General features: G+C 44.5%; 1 protein-coding gene across 3 annotated transcripts in view; it reads right to left on the minus strand.

The window, feature by feature from the left end:
• LOC145343288 (protein WWC2-like) overlaps positions 1-21,144 on the minus strand; it is a 229,672-nt gene that overhangs the window by 98,122 nt on the left and 110,406 nt on the right. The gene's annotated exons all lie outside the window — the stretch shown is intronic.

Consider the following 21,144-nt stretch of genomic DNA (forward strand, 5'->3'; position numbering starts at 1 on the left):
GTACAGCCAAGAATTGCTGATACACTCCAAGATTCAAGCATGAAATTCACCATATGGAAGTTTAGTACCGTCTTGTCACAGTCCATACAGCTATGCTGCCTAAACAAGTCTTACAATTCTTTATCCATGCGGCTTGCAGGACTTTACAGAAATTCATACACGTGCGAAAAGATCAGCCATGATCTTACTGAACGAAGGAGCAGGCTCGAGGGGCAAAATGGCCTACTCCTGCTCTGAGTTCTTATGTTCATACCTCCACGTTGTACATGGGGAACTGAATGGTAAGAGAATTAAATAAATATGGTTTTGGACTTTCACCATTTCATGCCTAATTGTAAAAACCTTCCATCATCTATAACAATTTGGCCCCACACAGGTGATAACGCAATCTTGACGGACGCCACTTTTTTATCTTTGGGCCAAAATCAAAATTAGAATGTTTTATGCAGAATAATCTCTTCCTCAATGTCAATAAAACAAAGAAGATAGTCATTGACTTCAGGAAACGTAGAGGGGAACATGCCCCTATCAACATCAACAGAGATGAAGTGGAAATGGTCGACAGCTTCAAGTTTCTAGGTGTCCAGATCACCAACCTTTGCTGGTTCCTCCACGCCAAATGTATAGTTAAGAAAGCCCACCAACGGTTCTACTTTCTTAGGAGGCTAAAGAAATTCAGCATATCCGCTATAACCCTCACCAATTTTTACAGATGCACCTTTATGGATGTATCACAGTTTGGTATAGCACCTGCTCTGACCAGGATTGCAAGAAACTACAAAGGGTTGTGAACATAGCCCAGTCCATCACTCAAACCAGCCTCACTGACTCTGTCTACACTACCTTGGAACAGCAGCCAGTGTAGTCAAGTAACCCATGCACCCCAGACTTACTTTCTTCCATCTTCTTCCATGGGGAAAAAAGTTTGAGATCACATACCAACTGACTCAAGAAAAGCTTCTTCCCTGCTGCCACCAGATTTTTGAAAGAACTTACCATATCTTAAGCTGATCTTTCTTTACACCCTAGCTATGGCTTTAAAACTACATCCTGCACCCTCTACTTTCCTTCTCCCCTATAGTACTCTATGAATGTTATGTTTTGTCTGTATAGCGCACAAGAAACAATACTTTTCACTGTACCTCAATACATGTGACAATCATAAATCAAATCAAATCAAAGTCATATGGCCTCTCAGTGCATTTATTCATCAAAGAACAACAGTACAAATTGGCTTGAGGGGGAAAAATGTAGAAGTGCAGAGAGCCTATAGAATGTTTCAAGTTAGCTGAACTTACTTCACTCACATCTCCGAGTCTGAAGATCAGGGGTTCTAAATTCTCCGCTGCCCAGGATTTGAGCTGGGATCTCGGCTGACACTTCAATGTTTCCATAGTGACAGAGTATTGCAAATGCTACCATTTGGATTCAATGCTACACTGAGCCAAGGCTTCCTACCCCCACCAATCGCTGTCTGCCCAGTGATGTGCGAGAGTGCGTGGGTACGGGCAAGATGAGGCTCTGATTTTTTAAAAATTCATTCATGGGATGTGATTGTCACTGGCATTTAATAAGAACTAGGAGCAAGAAAAGGCTATCTGGCCCCTCCAGCCTGCTCCACCATTCAATAAGATCATGGCTGATCTTCTCGTGGACTCAGCTCCACTTGTCCTCCCGCTCACCATAACCCTTAATTCCTTTACTGTTCAAAAATTTATTTATCCTTACCTTTAAAACATTCAATGAGGTCGCCTCAACTGCTTCACTGGGCAGGGAATTCCACGGATTCACAACCCTTTGTGAAGAAGTTCCTCCTCAACTCAGTCCTAAATCTGCTTCCCCTTATTTTGAGGCTATGCCCCCTAGTTCTAGTTTCACCGCCAGTGGAAACAACTTCCCTGCTTCTATCTTATCTATTCCCTTCATAATCTTATCTGTTTCTATAAGACCTCCCCTCATTCTTCTGAATTCCAAGGAGTATAGCCCCAGTCTACTCAGTCTCTCCTCATAAACCAACTCTCTCAACTCCGGAATCAACCGAGTGAATCTCCTCTGCACCCCCTCCAGTGCCAGTATATCCTTTCTCAAGTAAGGAGACCAAAACTGTACACAGTACTCCAGGTGTGGACTCACCAGTACCTTATACAGCTGCAACATAACCTCGCTGTTTTTAAACTCCATCTCTCTAGCAATGAAGGACAAAATTCCATTTGCCTTCTTAATTACTTGCTGCACCTACAACCAATTCCTTGAGATTCCTGCACAAGGACACCCAGGTCCCTCTGCACAGCAGCATGCTGCAAATTTTTTATCCATTTATTTACCCAATTTATTGCCCCATCCCCAATTTCCCTTGAACCAATGGTCATTTCAGTGGCCACCAATGAATCATTGCTGTGGCTCTGGAGTCACATGTTGGACAGAGCAGGCAAAGAAGGCAGATTTCCTTCCCTAAAGGACATTAGTGAACCTGATGGGTTTTTCCAACAATCATGGTCATCACTTAGTTCCAGATTTTTATTGAACTCAAATTTCGCCACCTGCCGTGTTGGAATTCGAACTCAGGTACCCAGAGCATTACTAGATTCCTCGTCCAACAAGAATACCATGATGCCATTTCCTCCCCAAAGTGAATCTCGTGGAACATTCAAAGAAAAGGAAGAGTGCCCGGGCTGAAATTTATTCTTAAGTTGACCAAGACCAACGGCAAAGGCAGATGTTGGTGCTTGCGGGATCTTCCTGTGTACAAATCGACAGCAGTGTTTGCACTTCAGAGGGATCTCACTGCGTGCAAAACTGGGATGGCGTGAGGCTCTGATCGCTCTCTGATTGCAAAAATTTGCTCTTTCACTTTCCCACAAGCGATCCTGAGAGAATAATAATAAACCAGCCAAGGCTTCCTATTCCCACCCGCTCGTTGTCTACCCAGTGACGCCTAGTGTAAGTACACGTGTGCAAGAGTGGGTGGGTGTGGCCAGGATGAGGTTCTGACGCACACATAATGTGGCGACACTCCCTGTCCAAGCTCCCATGGGCAGAGTGTTGGGGGAATGAAGGAATTGCAGAATGGGAGCTCTGGTCAGTATCAGAGCCCTCAACAGAGGAAGAGAGAACAATTGGAAAAGGTTGGAATTAAAATAAATGAACATTTCTGAATGAATCGTCTTAGATTTCACCAACGGAGGCACTGATGGAATAATGACAAGAATTTACTGTGCAAGCAAGACAGTTTCCTCCTGAAACAGTCAACTGCACATTTGCCCAAATGAAGCCAAGATTGCTGCTGCATTCTCTCCGTGTAGAGTGAATAACCGTCCCTGCTGATAAAGTTCACGGCAAGATTTACACCCTGCAGCAGCCCGGGAGACAGCAGCATCACCTCCCTCCTTTCAGGAGCGAGAGAAGTGATTTCTGTTGGCTGCCAGACAATATATAAATCTTACTCACAAGGCACAGCTTAACACTGCCACCAACACAGTTACACACACGGATGGTGATCTCCCACTATAAGGCTGTCTGCTGTAGACAGTGACAAGTTCAGCTCCGGCACTCACTGCCAACACGAATGTTCATGGTAGTCATAGTGTGGAGATGCTAGCGTTGGACTGGGGTAAACACCAGTAAGAAGTCTCACAACACCAGGTTAAAGTCCAACAGGTTTATTTGGTAGTAATCTTTACAGCTAATCAAGTCTTAAAGGTGCAGACAATGTGAGTGGGGACAGCATTAAGCACAGGTTAAAGAGATGTGTATTGTCTCCAAACAGGACAGTTAGTGAGATGTTGCAAGCCCAGGCAAGTCATGGGGGTTACAAATAGTGTGACATGAACCCAAGATCCCGGTTGAGGCCGTCCTCATGTATGCGGAACTTGGCCATCAGTCTCTGCTCAGCGACTCTGCACTGTCATATGTCATATGTTCCCTTCCTGTTGGTGAACACTTCAGAGAAGATCAGAAGTATTTGATCTCTGATCTTAGGGTAAACATGCTCCAAGGTGGCCTTCACGACATACGACAGATCCAATGAAGTAAATTTGTGTGATTGTGACCGTGGCTTGCTATTCTCTTCGAACACTTCACTCCTTGTTCTCCAGGTTTTCGTGACTCCATTCCCATGGGGTTGTACAATGAACACGGCCTCCAATGGCTTCTCCTCAAATGTCAAATGATCCCATCTAATAACTATCCATAGCACTCTCTGCTTCATTGGTATTGAAATGCTACCCCCTTGAGAACAGCTCCCTCCCGTTTCCTGTCCTCTTAGACTGCAACAACAAGCATGAATTGATGTTAGGCTGACACATTGTGCATGCAGGGATATTTCTCTTCACTGTGTCTGTGCATGTCAGTGCTCATTCTCATGTGTTGAGTACCCACCTACATGAATGTGCACACATACAAATCTCAAAGCACAGGTGCCAGATCTCGCACTCTACATATGAGACAGAAGCAAGAATAGGCCACTCGGCGCTTCAAGCTGGCTCCGTCATTCAGTAAGATCATGACTGCTCTGACCTACCCCGGTAACATAAAAACATAGAAACTAGAAGCAAGAAGAGGCCATTCGGCCCTTCGAGCCTGCATTGCCAATCATTTTGATCATGGCTGATTATCAAATTCAATATCCTTATCCTCTCTTCCCCCCATATCCCTTGATCTGTTTAGCCCCAAGAGCTATATCTAATTTCTTCTTGAAATCAGACTATGTTTTGGTCTCAACTACTCTTTGTGGTAGTGAATTCCACAGATTCATCACCTTCTGGGTGAAGAAATTTCTCCTCACCTCAGTTCTAAAAGGTTTACCCCTTATCCTCAAACTATGACTCCTAGTTCTGGACTCCCCCACCTTTGGATCTACCCTACCTAACCCAGTTAGAATTTTATGTTTCTATGAGATTCCCTCTCACTCTATTCTAAACTCCAATGAATATAATCCGAACTGACTTAGTCTCTTCTCATATGAAGACCTGCCATTCCAGGAATCAACCTGGTAAACATTTGCTGTACTCCCTCTATAGGAAGGGCATCCTTCCTCAGATAACAATACCAAAACTGCACACAATACTCCAGGTGGCCACACCAACACCATATACAATGGCGAAACATCCCTTTTCCTATACTCAAATCCTCTTGCTATGAAGGCCAACACACCATTTGCCTTCTTTACTGCCTGATCTACCTACATACTTACTTTCAGCGACTGATGCACAAGGTCTGCAAGGTCTCGTTGAGTATCCACCTCTCTCAATTTAGACCATTCAGGTAATAATCTGTCTTCCTATTATTGCTACGGAAGTGGACAACTTCACATTTATCCACATTATACTGGATCTGCCATGCAGATGCTCGCACACTCAAGCCTGTCCAAACCATGCTGAAGCATTTCTGCATCCTCCTCACAGCTCACCCTCCCACCCAATTTTATAACAGCTGCAAATTTCGGCCATTTAGAGAGCAGTTGAGAATCAACCACACTGTTATGTCTCTGGAATTACACGTGGGCCAGACCAGGTTACAGCAGCAGATTTCCTTCCCTACAGGATATTAGTGAACCAGATGGGTTTTTACGATAATCGACAATGGTTTTATGGTTTTATGATTCTTAATGCCAGATTTTTTTTATTGAACTCAAATTTCTCCATCTGCCAACTTGGGATTTGAACCCAGATCCCCAGAAAATGAGCTAAGTTTCTGGATTAATAGTCTAGTGATAATACCATGAGGCCATCACCACCCTTTCAATGAACACTGTTAATGATGTGGTGGAGAGAATGGCTCTACACAAATGCTCAGTGTCATGAATGTTGTGGCTGTGACTCCCAAGGTAAGCATGTTGTGCTCCAGGAACATTAACAGTCGTATCAGGGTACATTAACACAAGTCTCTTAGTCACACTGTCATGGTATGCAAGTGTGAGGGATTTGCTTTAGGGTCAATAGTGCGGGTGCATCTCATAGATGGGTGGCAAGAGGATGGGATAATGAACCTGGTACTCTTCATCATTCAGCCACTGAGTCCTAGCCACTCACTACATTACTGCAGGATATCTGTACAAGGTTGTGATGGCAAGATGATGCCATATCCATGGCTTTGTCTTGAGAATCCATTCCATGTTTTCAGTGCTTCAATAGAGGACACTTTGAATTGATAACACCAATGACAATTCTCCTGTAGGGAAAGCCCACGATGGGCCATCCATTCCAGGGTCAGTAACAATTGGACAACATTTACATTCTCTCAGAGACAGCTGAGCGTGAGCAAAGAAAGTTGGTCAACCTCTCAAATAGGCCTGTCCGAGGGCCAACTTTGAATGTGTGCCCAGTCCATACCGAGGCTTCATTACTTCCAGGTTTACTTGTCTTGGTTCCCAATGCAGCCCACCCCACCCCACCCCCTGACCATGCTTGGGCAGCCATCTTCAAAAGCCTGGTTCGTGGAGCCAGGAACTCTCTCCACTCTGCGCACCAGACTCACGGACAAAGGCTTATGTCTTTTTTTTCCCATTCAGCCTAAATTCCAAGTACTTAACTTTCTGTTAGTCACTATAACAACTGAATGCACTATATTGTGCTTGAGGAAGAAGTTTTTGCAATCCTCGCATTGTTTCCACCTTATGAGGCAATCAAAACAATGTCAGGTCGGATTGCAAAGTATGTCATTCTTGCGAACTTCCTGCACTGGCTGGCGCCGTGGGCACAGGTGGAGCCAATGGACCCAACATTTCACCATCAGGTCTGGTCATTTGGTTGACAAAATTCCTCGAGTTTGCCTGCAGTTTACTCAGTGTTTCTTTCCAGTACATGCAGATACTTCCAGAGGCAGTTTGGGTCATGTTTGGGCTTAAAGTGTCCCCTAGACATCCTCCGAATTCAAACCAAAACTGCAATGGTAAATATTTAAGTGATACGTACGCGGGGAGTTATGCAGAATAACCAGCATTACCACAGGCATTTTGGATCAGTTGCAAGAACGGATACAAATAACCTCACTCTCAATAGTCTTAGAGGGGGATTAGTTTTCAAGTGCTGTTTTGTTTGTGGTGAGTCCTATTTCTCAAACACAAAACTCACTCCATCGTGACAACTCTTGGTTGCAGTGCTGGTAACACAGGGCATGACATACACAATCCCCGGTGGTAAATAAATAACATCAAGAAAACATTTTCTAAAAAGTTTATCCAGAGCCAAGGGAATTCATTTTCAGAAAAAATGTCTTACAAGATCCATTTCAATGCCGAAGAAAGATTTTTCGAGTTTACAGTTTGCTGGGAGCGCCACCACCCTGCAGAATTCTCCCATGCCCCCACAGGCAGGTTCAATGATGGGCGGGAGGGGAGGGAGAACAAAAAGGGAGAATTTGGCAGTTTTCCAACAATCACCAGCATGAATTTCCCTTCGGATCCTCTGTTAGTGCCCGCCATGTCGGATCTGGAAACCCGCTGGAGACCAACGTGAAGCTCGTTTACATCGCGCTAATGGGATACAGATGGAGGCCCTACCGGAATCTTCCACCACATACCCAATTCTCCGGGATGCCGGCGTAAATCACATCTGGAACAGAAGTCAGGACTCTTCTGACAAATGTCTGGGGCTACCTCCAGGAGTTTGGAATGGAAGCCGCCAGCAACCCTGGACCAGCAGTGCGTGGATCTTCCAGTTTCAGTGTCACGGACAAGGTCCTTCCTCCAGTCTCCAGGAGTTCCTGGAGATCCATCTCCTTTTTCAGGAGGTCCACCTTATTTCTTCAACAGTGGGTCAATGATGTTGGGCACCTTTTACGTACGATCCCCAGGTAAGACGGCAGGACATTCGCCATCATGCCCATCTGTGGCGCGAAATCCCCAGTTGCACAATTAATGAGGTTGGGGCCCGAAGACATGGCGTGCTTTCCCACCAGCCTCCACAGTGGGAATCACTCCCTGTTCCCAACCCCGCCACAGGACTTTCTTTTATTAGTGTCACAAGTGGGCTTACATTGACACTGCAATGAAGTTCCTGTGAAAATCCCCAAGTCGCCACACTCCGGCGGCTGGGTGGCCACACTCCGGTGTCTCAGTCGCCGCACTCCAGCGTCTTAAAAGTTTCTCTGCTTAGTCTCAAATGGGAGAATTGCGCCCTGTTTGATCCCTGTATAAGCAATGGAACACTCCACTATGTAGTACACAATGTGTTTCTTTTTGGTGCCACATTGCCTTTTCTTCTGAGGCTACTAGGTCAAATTTCCCATGAATGAGTTCAGCCTGAGGTCAATTGGAGGATAAGAGATTAATTAGAGGTTAATTAGAGGTTAGTTATCTTAGCTACTTTTAATCACTAGCATTTCCTGAAAGTTGGAAAACAGCAGTGAAAATTGTGCAGTTTTCTTTCTTGTGTTAATACTTTTCTTTATTAATGCTGTTTTTATCTGACATGCGACTTTAACTGGACACACCTGAAAACTTGAACAAATATGTCAGCAGATCTCTTACAGCGTCACTCATGGTCAAGTTGATAATGCTGGAATCAGGCACAAAAGGCATTCTTTGTAACTATGACCAGGTCCCAACTCATCCTTCTTGACCCATCTGAAGCTTTTAACATGGTTCACCACTCCCTCCTACACCGCCTATTTCCATCTAAATGTGGCTGCCTTCGCCTATCACAGAAACATAGAAAATAGGAGCAAGGAGAGGCCGTTCAGCCCTTCAGGCCTGCTCTGCTGTTCATTGTGATCATGGCTGATCATTCAACTCAATAGCCTAATCCTGCCTCCCCCCCACACCATTTGATCCCCTTCACCCTCAGTGCTGTATTTAATTGCTTCTTGAAAACACACATTGTGAAGTTTTCCCCCAAAATTCTTGGGGATTGGTGTTACCATCGTGCTCACAGTCTGATGGGCGATTGCACGAGAGCTGAAAAATCAGGTTCGCGCCCAATTTCTCACTCTCGCAATCTTATGACATCAGATATCCGGCAAGGCCAGTGTGGCATCCATTTCTGGCGTGAGGCCAAATTAGCTACGTAAATGTCATTTTAATATGGTTATCATGTGATTAGCAAGCCCGGGACTCAATCATCCGGGCTCACCTGCCTGTGTGGCCTATCTGATAGAGCCAGAGGCCACTGAGGCCCCAACCCCTGCCAGAAGCTTAGGTCAAGGGGGATTGTTGCCTCTTCAGCAGTGCCAGACTGGCATTGCCAGCCCAGCACACTGGCAGTGCCAGCCTGGCACCCTGGTACTGCCCACTGGGCACTGCCCAGGGAGGGTGTGGAGCCAACTGGTGGAGCCTGTCTGGGAGTGATCCGATCTCTGGTGGTGCAGGTGGGAGGCTGAGAGCCAGCTCTGCACTTTTCAATTGCAATTGTTGGCAGAAGGGAGGGATGGAATTGGTCTAGGCGGTACTGGGGTTGGGGAAGGGGTCGCGGGAGTAGATCGATCCAGGCGGGTGTGGGGGTCACTTGGTCCAGGCAGGTGGGAGGGATGTCACAAGGTCAATTGGTCCAAATTGGTGGCGTGTCAATCCATCCAGCTGTGAGGGAGGTCACGACAGGCCACAGGCCCCCGCGGTAGCTGGAGGATAAGCCTAATTTAGGCCATGGAGACCGGTTGAGGGACACAGCGGGTGACTGATTAGTTTCTCTGCTCTTAGAGTGGAGGGACCTGCGCATGCGCAATGGCTCCCTCTGCTGCTCTCAGCCAGCATTCAGGCGGTTGAGGCCCCACCCCTTCCCCCGACAGGCGAGAAATTATTTTTGACTTTTGTTTTTGCTCGAAGTGCATTAGATAGTATATTTGGACTCACCCCCAAAAATGGATCAGAATCTCTCCCTTTTTCAGGCTCGTCCTGGATTTAGAACCTTTGTCGTAAGATCAGCCCACTATTGTCATAAAAGTCTGAAAACTGCTTTTTTTAGCAAGCTATCCCATGCAATTTTCCCACACTCTATCAATGTTTTGGCAGTCGGGAGTTTCATGCTGGTAGTGGGGGGGTGGGTGGGTGGGGTGTGGCAGGGATATTTGATGTAATGCGACAGCCCATTTTTGCACAGCTAGGTCCCACAAACAGCAGCTAAATCAGCTGTAGTTAGATGATGATTGAAGGATAAACCTTGTCCTGGCCATTTGAAGAACTTTACTGCTGTTTACCAAAATAGTACCACAGAGTCTTTCAAATCCAGAATTAAAATGAAGCATCATTTTAATTCTTTCATGGGAAACGGGCATCTCTGACATCGCTCACATTTGTTGCCCCTTCTGAATTGTCCTTGAACTGAGTATCTTGTTTGGCTATTTCATAAATCTTCCCTTGACCCCTTTAGCCCCCTTTAGTGATTTCTTATTTGAGGAAAGATCAGAGGCAGTTCAGAAGAGGTTCACCAGATTGACTCCAGAGATGAGGGGTTTGTCGTATGAAGACAGATTGGACAGTTTAGGCCTATACTCACTGGAATTTAAAAGAATGAGGGGAGATCAAATTGAGGTATATAAGATGATAAAAAGTACTGATAAAGTAGACGTGGAGCGGATGATTTCTCTTGTGGGACATTCTGAGATGAGAGGTTATAGTCTTAGAATAAGGGGTAGCAAATTTAAAACAGAGTTGAGGAGAAACTCCTTCCCCCAAAAAGTTGTGAATCTGTGGAATTCGCCACCCCAAAGTGCGGCGCATGCTGGGACAGCGAGTAAGTTTAAGGAGGAATTTGACAGGTTTTTGATTGGTAATGGGTTGAAGGGCTATGGGGAGAAGGCAGGAAAATGGAGATGAGGAGCATATCAGCAATGATCGACTGGTGCAGCAGATCGATGGGCCGAATGGCCTAATTCTGCTCCAATATCTTATAAACTTACAAACTTCTCGAAATCAGACAATGCTTTGGCATCAATCACTTTCTGTGGTGGCGGATTCCACACATTCACCACTTCCTGGGTGAAGAAATTCCTCCTCACCTCAGTCCTGAAATGTTATTCTCAAACTATGACCTCTAGCTCTGGGTACTGCCACCATTGGGAACATTCTTTCTGAATCTGCCCTGTCCAATCTTGCTAGGATTTCTATGAGTTACTATGCGATCGCGAGTACTTCCTCGGGCATCCATCCCTTTTTTGAGAAAGTTTCTGCAAGTTATTCAATGATGGAGGTTGATACAGATACGCCCGCTCCTGCATTCACAGTGCATCTACACACACATAAATTAATCGATGGATAGTGATCAGGAGCAGGGATGGGGACACTGAAGGCAATTGAGATCAGCGAACTTGGCCGGCATAGAATAGGGGTGCAATTTAGGACCAATTTAATTATTGTGTTTAAGAATGGCAGTAAATGGTGTTTTTACTTAGTCGGCCTTTAGAGGGGCCCAGAAGGCTAATGCTTATGAGTTGAAAGCAGCCGAGTATCGGGGATTGAACTTTGCATTAGAAGACCATTGATCAAATCAATGTCAAGATTGCAGAGTTAATACACTCCAGAACTAATGGAGCTGGCAGCAGTTGGAAGGGGACTGGGGGTGGGGGAGCAGAGATAGAATGAATAATGAGGGAGAAACATACTAAAAAAAGTAAGCAAAAGGGAAAAAAAACTCCAGAGCTCCAAACTTTTGGAAATCATGGAAGAGGTTCAATAAATTACACTATGATCTGCATTCCTTTCAGGTGGATTAAAGCATCCTTTATTATGTTGGCATCTGGTATGTTACACTTGACCTGCCTTTGAACCATTCTTGGTGACTCAACCGAGCAGAATTCGAGGTAACAATGCTTCAGACTCCACCTCGCAAACTCTTTCAGGCTGTCAAAACAGGAAGGCCAGCCCTCGGAGAGAAAAGTACCCCAAACACAGCCAATGCCTACAGTAACCCTTTACGATGAAGCATTGTTACAAAGCACCTTGGTGATATAGCACGCTCTGGTTTCCCAATCAAACACAGCAGCCAAAACACTCTTTTGATGGATTGTTTGCAATATCCATTTGGGGGAATTTCCTGAATCCTCCTCGCGTGTTGTTATCTAGATTTTAAGTACACCTAAGTGATGCTTACATGAAATTTTATAGTCACAGTTCGGGCATGTTAAACAGCACGATTACAGGTTTGGCCTTTCTGAGGTCGGATTGTGCTAATTGTGGAAGAAAACTGAGGTGATGAATTCAAAGTGAGAAATATACACAATGACATTGAAGCAAACAGTCTTAATTCTGATTTGATCTACTGGCATCAATACACTAAATAAGCCAAGTTACGACTCTTGTTACATAATTGTTTGACTGGTATGCCACAAAAGTACATTGTGGTTAACTCACATTTACAGAACACACCTGCACAACTAAAATTATGGCAGCATTGAGGTTAGTCCAGCAGCCTGGATAGAGTACAGAGATGATTCACTAGAACGGTTCCAGCGATGAGGCACTTCAGTTACAAAATTGGCGGCACAGTGGTTAGCCCATCTGCCTTGCAGTGCCAGCGATCCGGGTTTGAATCCGGCCTTGGGTACCTGTCTGCATGGAGTTTGCAAGTTCTCCCCGTGTCTGCTTGGGTTTCTTCTGGGAACTCTAGTTTCTCTCACAGTTCAAAAGAATTGTTGGTTCGGTGCTTTGGCCATGCTAAATTGCCCCTAAGTGCCCCAAAAATGTGTAGGTTAGCTGGATTAGTTATGGTAAATGCACAGGGTTACAGGGATAGGATGCAGGGGGGGCCTGGGTGAGACGCTCTTTTGGAGAGTCAGGGCAGACATGATGGGCTGGATGGCCTCTTTCTTCACTGTATGGATTCTATGGTTCTCTAGGTTGGAGAGTTTGGGACTGTTTTCCTCAGATAAAAGATGAAATTTGAATTGAGGTGTTTAAAATCATGAGAGGTCCAGAGTAGATAGTGAGGGACTGTTCCCACTCATGAAAAGATTGAGGACAGGAGGACACAGGTTTAAAGTAACTGACAAAAGAAGCAAAAGCAGAAGAGGAAAAACTTTTTCACATAGTGAGTAATTAAGGTCTAGAATGCCCTGTCTGAGAGGGTGGTGGCCTCTTTTAAGGAGCGCATGTGGTGGAGGCAGGTTCAAGCATTCAAAAGGGAATTTGATCGTTACCTAAAGAATATGCAGATGGTGGGAGAATGACACCAAGTGAATTGTACATTCGAAGAGCTGGTGCAGACACAATAGGCCTAATGTACTGTAATAACTCTGAAGAACAAAGATCAAAGAAAGGTACAGCGCAGGAACAGGCTGTTCCAATCCTGAGACATTAGTTCAAATCCCATCTCAGCAGTTATTGAAATCAATCTGGGATAAAAAGCTTGCATTGGTAATGGTGACCATGAAACTAATGGCTTGTCATAAAGGTTATCATAAACATTCAAAGATTATCAAAAATATTCTACAATATTCTTCAGGGAAGGGAACCTGCCATCCTTACCAAGTCTGGCCTACAATGCACTGCAATGAGGTTGACTTGTAAAAGGCAGCACGGTGGCACAGTGATTAGCACTGTTGCCTCACAGTGCCAGGGACCCGGGTTCAATTCCCGGTTTGGGTCACTGTCTGTGCGGAGTCTGCATGTTCTCCCTGTGTCTGTGTGGGTTTCCTCTGGGTGCTCCGGTTTCCTCCCACAGTCTGAAAGACATGCTGGTTAGGTGCACTGGTCAAACCAAATTCTCTCTCAATGTACCCAAACAGGCGCAGGACTGTGGCGACTAAGGGGTGGACACAATAACTTCATTGCAATGTTAAAGTAAGCCTACTTGTGACACTGATAAATAAACTATAAGCTTTAAATGAAACTGCCCTCTGAAATAGAGCAGCAAGCAATTGTATCGAACTGTATGGAAAGAGGAAATCCATACAGACCGCAGTAATTCAGGTAGGAATGCACAATAAATGTCACTACTGCCTATGTTCTATGAATAAATTGAATAAAGCATGAACGACCGGTGCATTTGTATATTTACCCAATGGTACTGACTGCGGCAGGGGTGAAAATGACCACCATTCTAAGATAGAGCCAGCAGGGCGAGTAACTTCAGTAACCCATTGTCTTTTCTCTCCTAGACTCCGTTCCTGATGTAAATATTAACACCAACACATTGCAAAATGGTTATAAGTTTGGAGCAACCTGACACATGGTTCTTTTACCAGTGCTTCAATCTAGCCCTAGATGGCTGAATTGTAAGCCATTTCTTTGCTGGCTGCTGTTGTGGTGGCTAAAACAGTCTTGAAATGTTCTCAGTGCAGTTTCCATCAGGGGTGAGCCTGTTGTACAAAACTTCCCCCGATGTTGCTCTCAATAATAGGACAGGCATGACATTGAGGCTAATGGGTGTTGAGGTGGACCACAACGAGCTGTACTTTTCAGCTCCTTGTACCAAAACTTGACCTGTGAATGCCTGATGACAAGATTGGAAAAGCTTTGCTACAAAGTTCACCCCAAAAAGGGTTTGAGAGAGAAACAAGGACCGTTGTACAAAAATAATGTAAGACTTCAGAATGGAACGGTTAAAAGTGTGACCTTGAACCTCTTGTGCCTGTCGTTGTGAAGCCAGTGTAAGTGCCTCTGTCTATAAGCTGCCTGTGAAACTCAAATCAGACCGCAGGTGAACAGAAACATACAGACACTGTCTCCTCAGCCCACCCACGTTGACAATAGCAACTCTGGCAGCATACCAAGAGCGCTGCTCTCAATGAGACAAAAGTTCAAACCGGCCAGCAGTTACAGAAGTACTTTCAAACCAATCAGGTCATACTGAGACCAGAGCAACTGTGCTGCTACCTTGAAAGGCCAACTTTTAAAATGAGTATTATCCATTTTAAAAAAATACCTTGATCCGATGGGAAACAAAAGCAATGTTTCTTTTCCCCTTTAGACAAAGATCACTTTCGAACATTATTTGCAACAAAAACCAGTCGACAGCCACTATAATTTATACATCCTGGCAAACCGTGGATGTCAATCATTCGTGCTGTCAACTGTGGGATTAAGTCTGTTAATCTGACAGGGAAAAAAATGACAGATGAAAACTGCACTTTAGGAGACTCAACCCATGGAAACGACAACATTTAATAGAGATCTGTGTTGGCGATTCCGGTTCACCGCTGCACACAATGAGCCCTTTTTAAAGCATAGTTTGATAATTATTTTCCATTATAGATCTTGCAGCGACAATTGAGACTGCTTCCCACAGCCTACAGCATCTAGAGTACCTCACAAGCACCGGCACAGCACAAATTAACGCAGTATTTTGAAAGTTCCAGCCGCATATCTTCTTTCCCATTCACAACCAGCCAAACGTTTCCACCGTTGAGAGAGGCATCAGGGCATTGAGGAAGCTTCCAGAATAGATCCATAAGAACATAAGAAACAGGAGCAGGAGTAGGCCATCTAGCCCTTCGAGCCTGCCCCACCATTCAATAAGATCATGGCTGATCTGTCGCTGCTCAGTTCCACATTCCCGCCCTCTCCCCATAACCCTTAATCCCCTCGCTTACCAAAAACCCATCAACCCGCGTCTTAAAAATATTTAGCGAGGCAGCTTCCACCACTTCAACGGGCAGAGAATTCCAGAGATTCACCACCCTTTGAGTGAAGATGTTCCTCCTCAACTCCGTTCTAAACCGCCCCCCCTTTATCTTGAAGCTGTACCCCCTAGTCCTACTGTCCTTTCTGAGCAGGAAGAGTCTCTCCACCTCTATCCTATCCATCCCATTCATCATCTTATACGTCTCAATGAGATCTCCCCTCATTCTTCTAAACTCTAACGAGTACAAGCCTAGTTTATTCAGCCTCTCCTCATAGCTCAACCCCCTCAACTCAGGCATCAGCCTAGTAAACCTCCTCTGCACTCCCTCCAAGGCCAAAATATCCTTGCGCAAGTGCGGCGACCAAAACTGCACACAGTACTCCAGCTGCGGCCTCACCAATGCCCTATACAGCTGATGGTCAGGTTTAAAGATGCTTAGGGGTCATGCCTAATTCATGCAACTGAAGGTGGAGTGAAGTTAAGAAAACCCACCGACACCTCTACTTTCTTAGGAGGCTAAGGACATTTGGCATTTGGCTACGGCTGTCACCATTTTTACAGATGCACAATAGAAAGTATTCTTTCTGTTTGTATCACAGCTTGGTATGGTTCTTGCTCTTACCAGGACCACAAGAAACTACAAAGGGTTATGAATGTAACCCAGTCCATCACGCAAACCAGCCTCCCATCCACTGACTCTGCCTACAATTTCCTGCTGCCTTGGAAAAGCTGCCAGCATAATCAAAGACCCCACGTATCTCAGACATACTCCCATCAGAGAGAAAGATCACATACCAACTGACTCAAGGATAGCTTCTTCCCTGCTGCCATCAGGCTTTTGAATGGACCTACCTCACATGACCCTTCTCTACACCCTAGCTATGACTGTAACACTATATTGTGCATCCTATCCTTTTATTCCCCCTTATGTACTCTACGAATGGTATGCTTTGTCTGTATAGCATGCAAAAAGTAATACTTTTCACTGCATTCCAATGCATGTGACAATAACGAATCAAATCAAACCAAATCGAAGAAGACAAGAGATGGGAAAGAGCTGAAACACAGTAAAGAATGAGAGTCAGAAACCCTAAGAACAGTGGGAGTTCAAAGAAACAGAGTGTGAGAATGAGCTAGTACAATAGGAAAATTACACCCATGTGCGAAAGGCTTTTTAATTAGCCACAAAACCTTTATAGACTTTCAATTAAATACTTGAGGATTCAGCCACTGTGTTACTTTATCCTGAGTACTAATTTTAAAGTGTGTCCCATTCCAATCTGGTTCTGAGGTGTATAATAATAGTGGCATACATAATGTTAATGATATAGTTCTGTACTCAAAAAACAGGAAATAGTTGCGCTTAATTAAGATTTTCCCCATAGTTTTCTGTCCTTCTTGCCTAAGCACACTGACACCTTGCTGACTCTACTTTCATTGGTACTGGGTGCACTCTTACACCTCACAGGAGGGGGGTTACCATTCATTCACGAACCTTGACAGCTTCTCGACAGCTTGATGATGGAGGTTGGTGTTGGAAACGGGGAATCGTGTTAACCAGGCCTAATTCTGCCCTTTCCCACCATCAACACACATACACCCTCTCCTAAAGATGGACACAGACTAATGGAGTAGTGAATCAGCAAAGACTCGGAATTGAAACTGGCATCCTCTTGGGCTATACCTCTATGCTCTTGCCACTTGCAACCTAAACTCGCTGAGTTAGCGGAACAGTGCATCCATTTTCAATGCAAGGATTACAGCCTAAGCTGCCCATGAAATTAACTGGGGGTGGGGGTGGGGATCGGAGGAATGTAAAGACCCGTCTCAATGCTCCACCACACTACCAAATGGAAAGATTCAGATCAGATTCAAATTAACACTGCAATGAAGTTACTGTGAAAATCACTAGTCACCACATTCTGGCACCTGTTTGGGTACATGGAGGGAGAATTTAGCATGGCCAATGCACCTAACCACCACATCTTTTGGACTGTGGGAGAAAACCGGAGCACCTGGAGATAACCCACACAGACACAGGGAGAACATGCAGACTCCACATATTATTTGCATACTGGAAGGTCCTGACCCAAAATGAATCTAATTTCCTAATTTAAAAATACCCCGTGCAAATTCTGTAGATAATCTTTTCAAGCTAATGCTGACAGTGATTCCTTGCTGCTACACAAGCATTTAAAATTATTCCCCTCGCTGTGACAGAATTTCAATCTATGAACTTTGAAAAAGGTGACAAAGATCACGATGGAAGCACAAAAGCTAAAAGGGATTTTTATTTACATTAACTAAATAAACAGAAGGAAAAGCCTGAACTTGCTTTTAAAATTATTCTACATTTCGTCACAAAACGCTCAAGCTGTCTTACTATGACAGTGCTAAAATCGATTACAGTGCATTATTGGGGCAACACAGCGGTTAGCACTGCGGCCTCACAGTGCCTGGGACCCGGGTTCAATTCTTGGTTTGGGTCACTGTCTGTGTGGAGTTTGCACGTTCTCCCGGTGTCTGCGTGGTTTTCTCCAGGTGCATCGGTTTCTTCCCGCAGTCTGAAAGTTGTACTGGTTGGGTGTATTGACCATGTTAAATTCTCCCTCAGTGTAACTGGACAGGCGCCGGCGTGTGTGTGACTACAGGATTTTCACAGTATTCCCCAGGTGATCCAAATGTTGATGAATGATCCGTCCCTCCACGTGTACTAGGTGTGCGGTCTCAGAGACCAGGGGGTCTCAGAGATCTGGGGATCTAACTCAATCTATTACCAAAGTTTCATATTACGACATTGTATCATGTTATGTACTTAATATGTTCTTTTAAATTCTTGCAGACGTGATGGCTCATTGATAAGATCTTGAGGCGTGCATGTTTAAACATAAACTTATATTTGTAGGTACTTGTAACTATGTATACTTCAAAACAGTGCTTGCATGGAGCTGTTCAATGCAGGCTTGCCGAGCTCTGTCCGAGACTGTTCTCTGACCAAGTGACTACACTCATCACTGTGTGTTGGCGCCACTCTCCAATCCCACATTAACCCTTGCTCTGCCTTACCTGATAATACATGCAGACACATATCATCACAGCACAATAAAGTTCTATGTCTTGACAGTTCTTTCACAACCTCAATCTGTCACGTGTGGAGGAGTGGTCGTAGTACTCTGTTTCTGGGACTTGGGTCATGTGATAAAGTTTCTTCGCTTTCCAGCATTTCAATTCAGCATCCTTTTCATCGAGCATTTTATCATATTGATTCTGGTGCTATTTCATTAGTGTGACCATTTCAGCAATCTTGTTCTAGCATGCAATCTCAGGTTCTTTCTCTGTCTGAATTGCTGATTCTGCTGTCAGTTTCAATGTTTATTCTTCTTCAGTTAATTTCTCATTGCCAAACTATCCTCCTACAAGCTCTTATTCTCCCAATTCGATTCTTCATTGGGCTTGTTCTTGTTTTCTCGTTGCTTTTTTATGGAATTCAGCTCATTCTCCGTTGTTTCCTTAACTTCTCCTTCTTTCTAACTCAATTCTGTAAATTGTTGCAACTTTTTCTTTCTCCAAGTTTGCTGTCATTTTGTTCTTTTAATGTCTTCTCGAAAGCTTTAATTCTTTTTGCTCATTCTTCTTTATGTTCAATAGTTCCTAATTTCTTTTGAAGTCTTTAATTTCTGCGTTTCTTCCAAGGGGGGGGTCCATCATGTTCTTACTGCACATACACATTTCACATGTGGTACCTTCATTTCTACTTGTCTTAACTTCAGCTAAACCCTTCTGGCTTCACTATCAGTCGAGTTTGTCTCTGACAAAGTGTTGACTTGTTTCCATTCTGCAATTCTCTCATTGCCCTTTCTGTGGGGTCTTTTGCTGTCCTCCTTCTGGAGTCTTCCATTGCCCTTCTAGGGCATTCTTTCTGGCGTATTTCATTGCCCTCCTTCTTGGGTCTTCCACTGCCTCTTCCCTAAAGTCTTCACTGTCTCCTTTGATGTCTTCCGTGACCTCTTCTTTGAGGTCTTCATTGCTTATGGACCTTTTCTGGGAGTTGCTCCCTATCTCGGATCTTGTCCAACTTTCCTGTCCAAAGCCGCTTATTTCTTCTTGTGGTTGTTGCTTTAAGGGTACTACGAATTTAAATGTATGACCTCGTTAAGGGCATTATTGCTTTAAGACTGTCATCTTTTTTTCACTCAGCTGTCAGCAGCTGCCGTTGTCTCTCTGTTTTTCCAGTGCTTTTGAAGTTTTGGCACTAACCTGACTGCTCTTTTTTAAATTTTTAAAGTTTATCCTTCTTCCAAGGGAAAATCACTTCAGCAATTTCTGGAGGTTTTTTCTCTTTCTGGCCTTTTGGAGAATTTTTTTTTGGTTACTTTTTGATGTGTCAGTTTTTTTTATTTCACTCAGAGACCCAACGGGTTCAAGGTCCAAGGGGCTGTTGTTAAAACTTATTAACTGTTTTTTTCATAAAGCTTCCGAACTTTTCTGCTCATTTGAAAGTGCTCAGTTACAGGGATGTCTGCTCCCTGCAGACTCCGATCCTGCGCACTGGGAGCTTATCAGTTTCAGTTCCTTGACTTTCCCACACTTCAGAATATCTGGGCGGCATAGTGGTTAGCACTGCTACCTCACAGTGCCTGGGACCTGGGTTCAATTCCCGGATTGGGTCACTGTCTGTATGGAGTTTGCACGTTCTCCCCATGCCTCCGTGGGTTTCCTCCAGGTGCTCTGGTTTCCTCCCACAGTCTGAAAGATGTGCTGGTTGGATGCATTGACCCAAACAGGTGCCGGAATGTGGCGACTAGGGGAATTTCACAGTAACTTCATTGCAGTGTTAATGTAAGCCTACTTGTGACTAAAAAATAAACTTTAACCAGAGCACCTGGAGGAAACCCACGCAGACACAGGGATATGCAAACTCCACACAGTGACCCCAGGTCCCTGGTACTGTGAGGCAGCAGTGCTAACCACTGTGCCATCATGCCATCCCAACTGTACCGACCTATTCAGGTTTGTTTTATGTCTATCCCTCAGCCTCTCCGAGGCCGTGAATCTCCAGCTCATCTCCTAATCTACAATGTTAGTGGAGGAACGATTCTGCATTTCGCTTACCCTTCTTGAGGATTCTGACCCAGGGATCTCACTGTGTTCTCTCCATTGCCCACCTTTGTTTAATTGCCCATCTTTTCTGATTTGACATTACTCAGGGTCTGGCGAGATCAAAACGCCGAAAGAATTACTCACTCTGGTGAGTAATTGTTTCTCACACTTTGATTAAAGAGAGATACTCACAGGTATCGGGCCAAAGGCAGTGTCATGATAATTTTAACCTCATCGCCATTTGTAATGGTGCATGTTTAAAGATTCCAGTAGTGAAAACAGAAAGGGTTTATTAAATAAGAATCGTTCAGCAGCCTACAGTACCCATATGGCTGCACCTAACTCCCTCAAGACTCTTGCCTAATAGAGGACTCCACACCCTGTGATGATTCCCACTCTGAGTCCCAATTGATCCTGCAGAGCAGTGATGCTTACTCTGCTGTGTTGCCCTTAAAGGGACAATCACTACAAATTACCATAGAAGCATGGCATTTTGATAGAGAAAAGATGGGTTAGTCAGGTGTAGATCTTTCATCAGAACTCATACTAACAG

The sequence above is a fragment of the Carcharhinus amblyrhynchos genome, chromosome 5, assembly GCF_965287045.1.
Source record: "Carcharhinus amblyrhynchos chromosome 5, sCarAmb.v2.hapA, whole genome shotgun sequence".
Taxonomy (NCBI): Eukaryota; Metazoa; Chordata; class Chondrichthyes; order Carcharhiniformes; family Carcharhinidae; genus Carcharhinus; species Carcharhinus amblyrhynchos.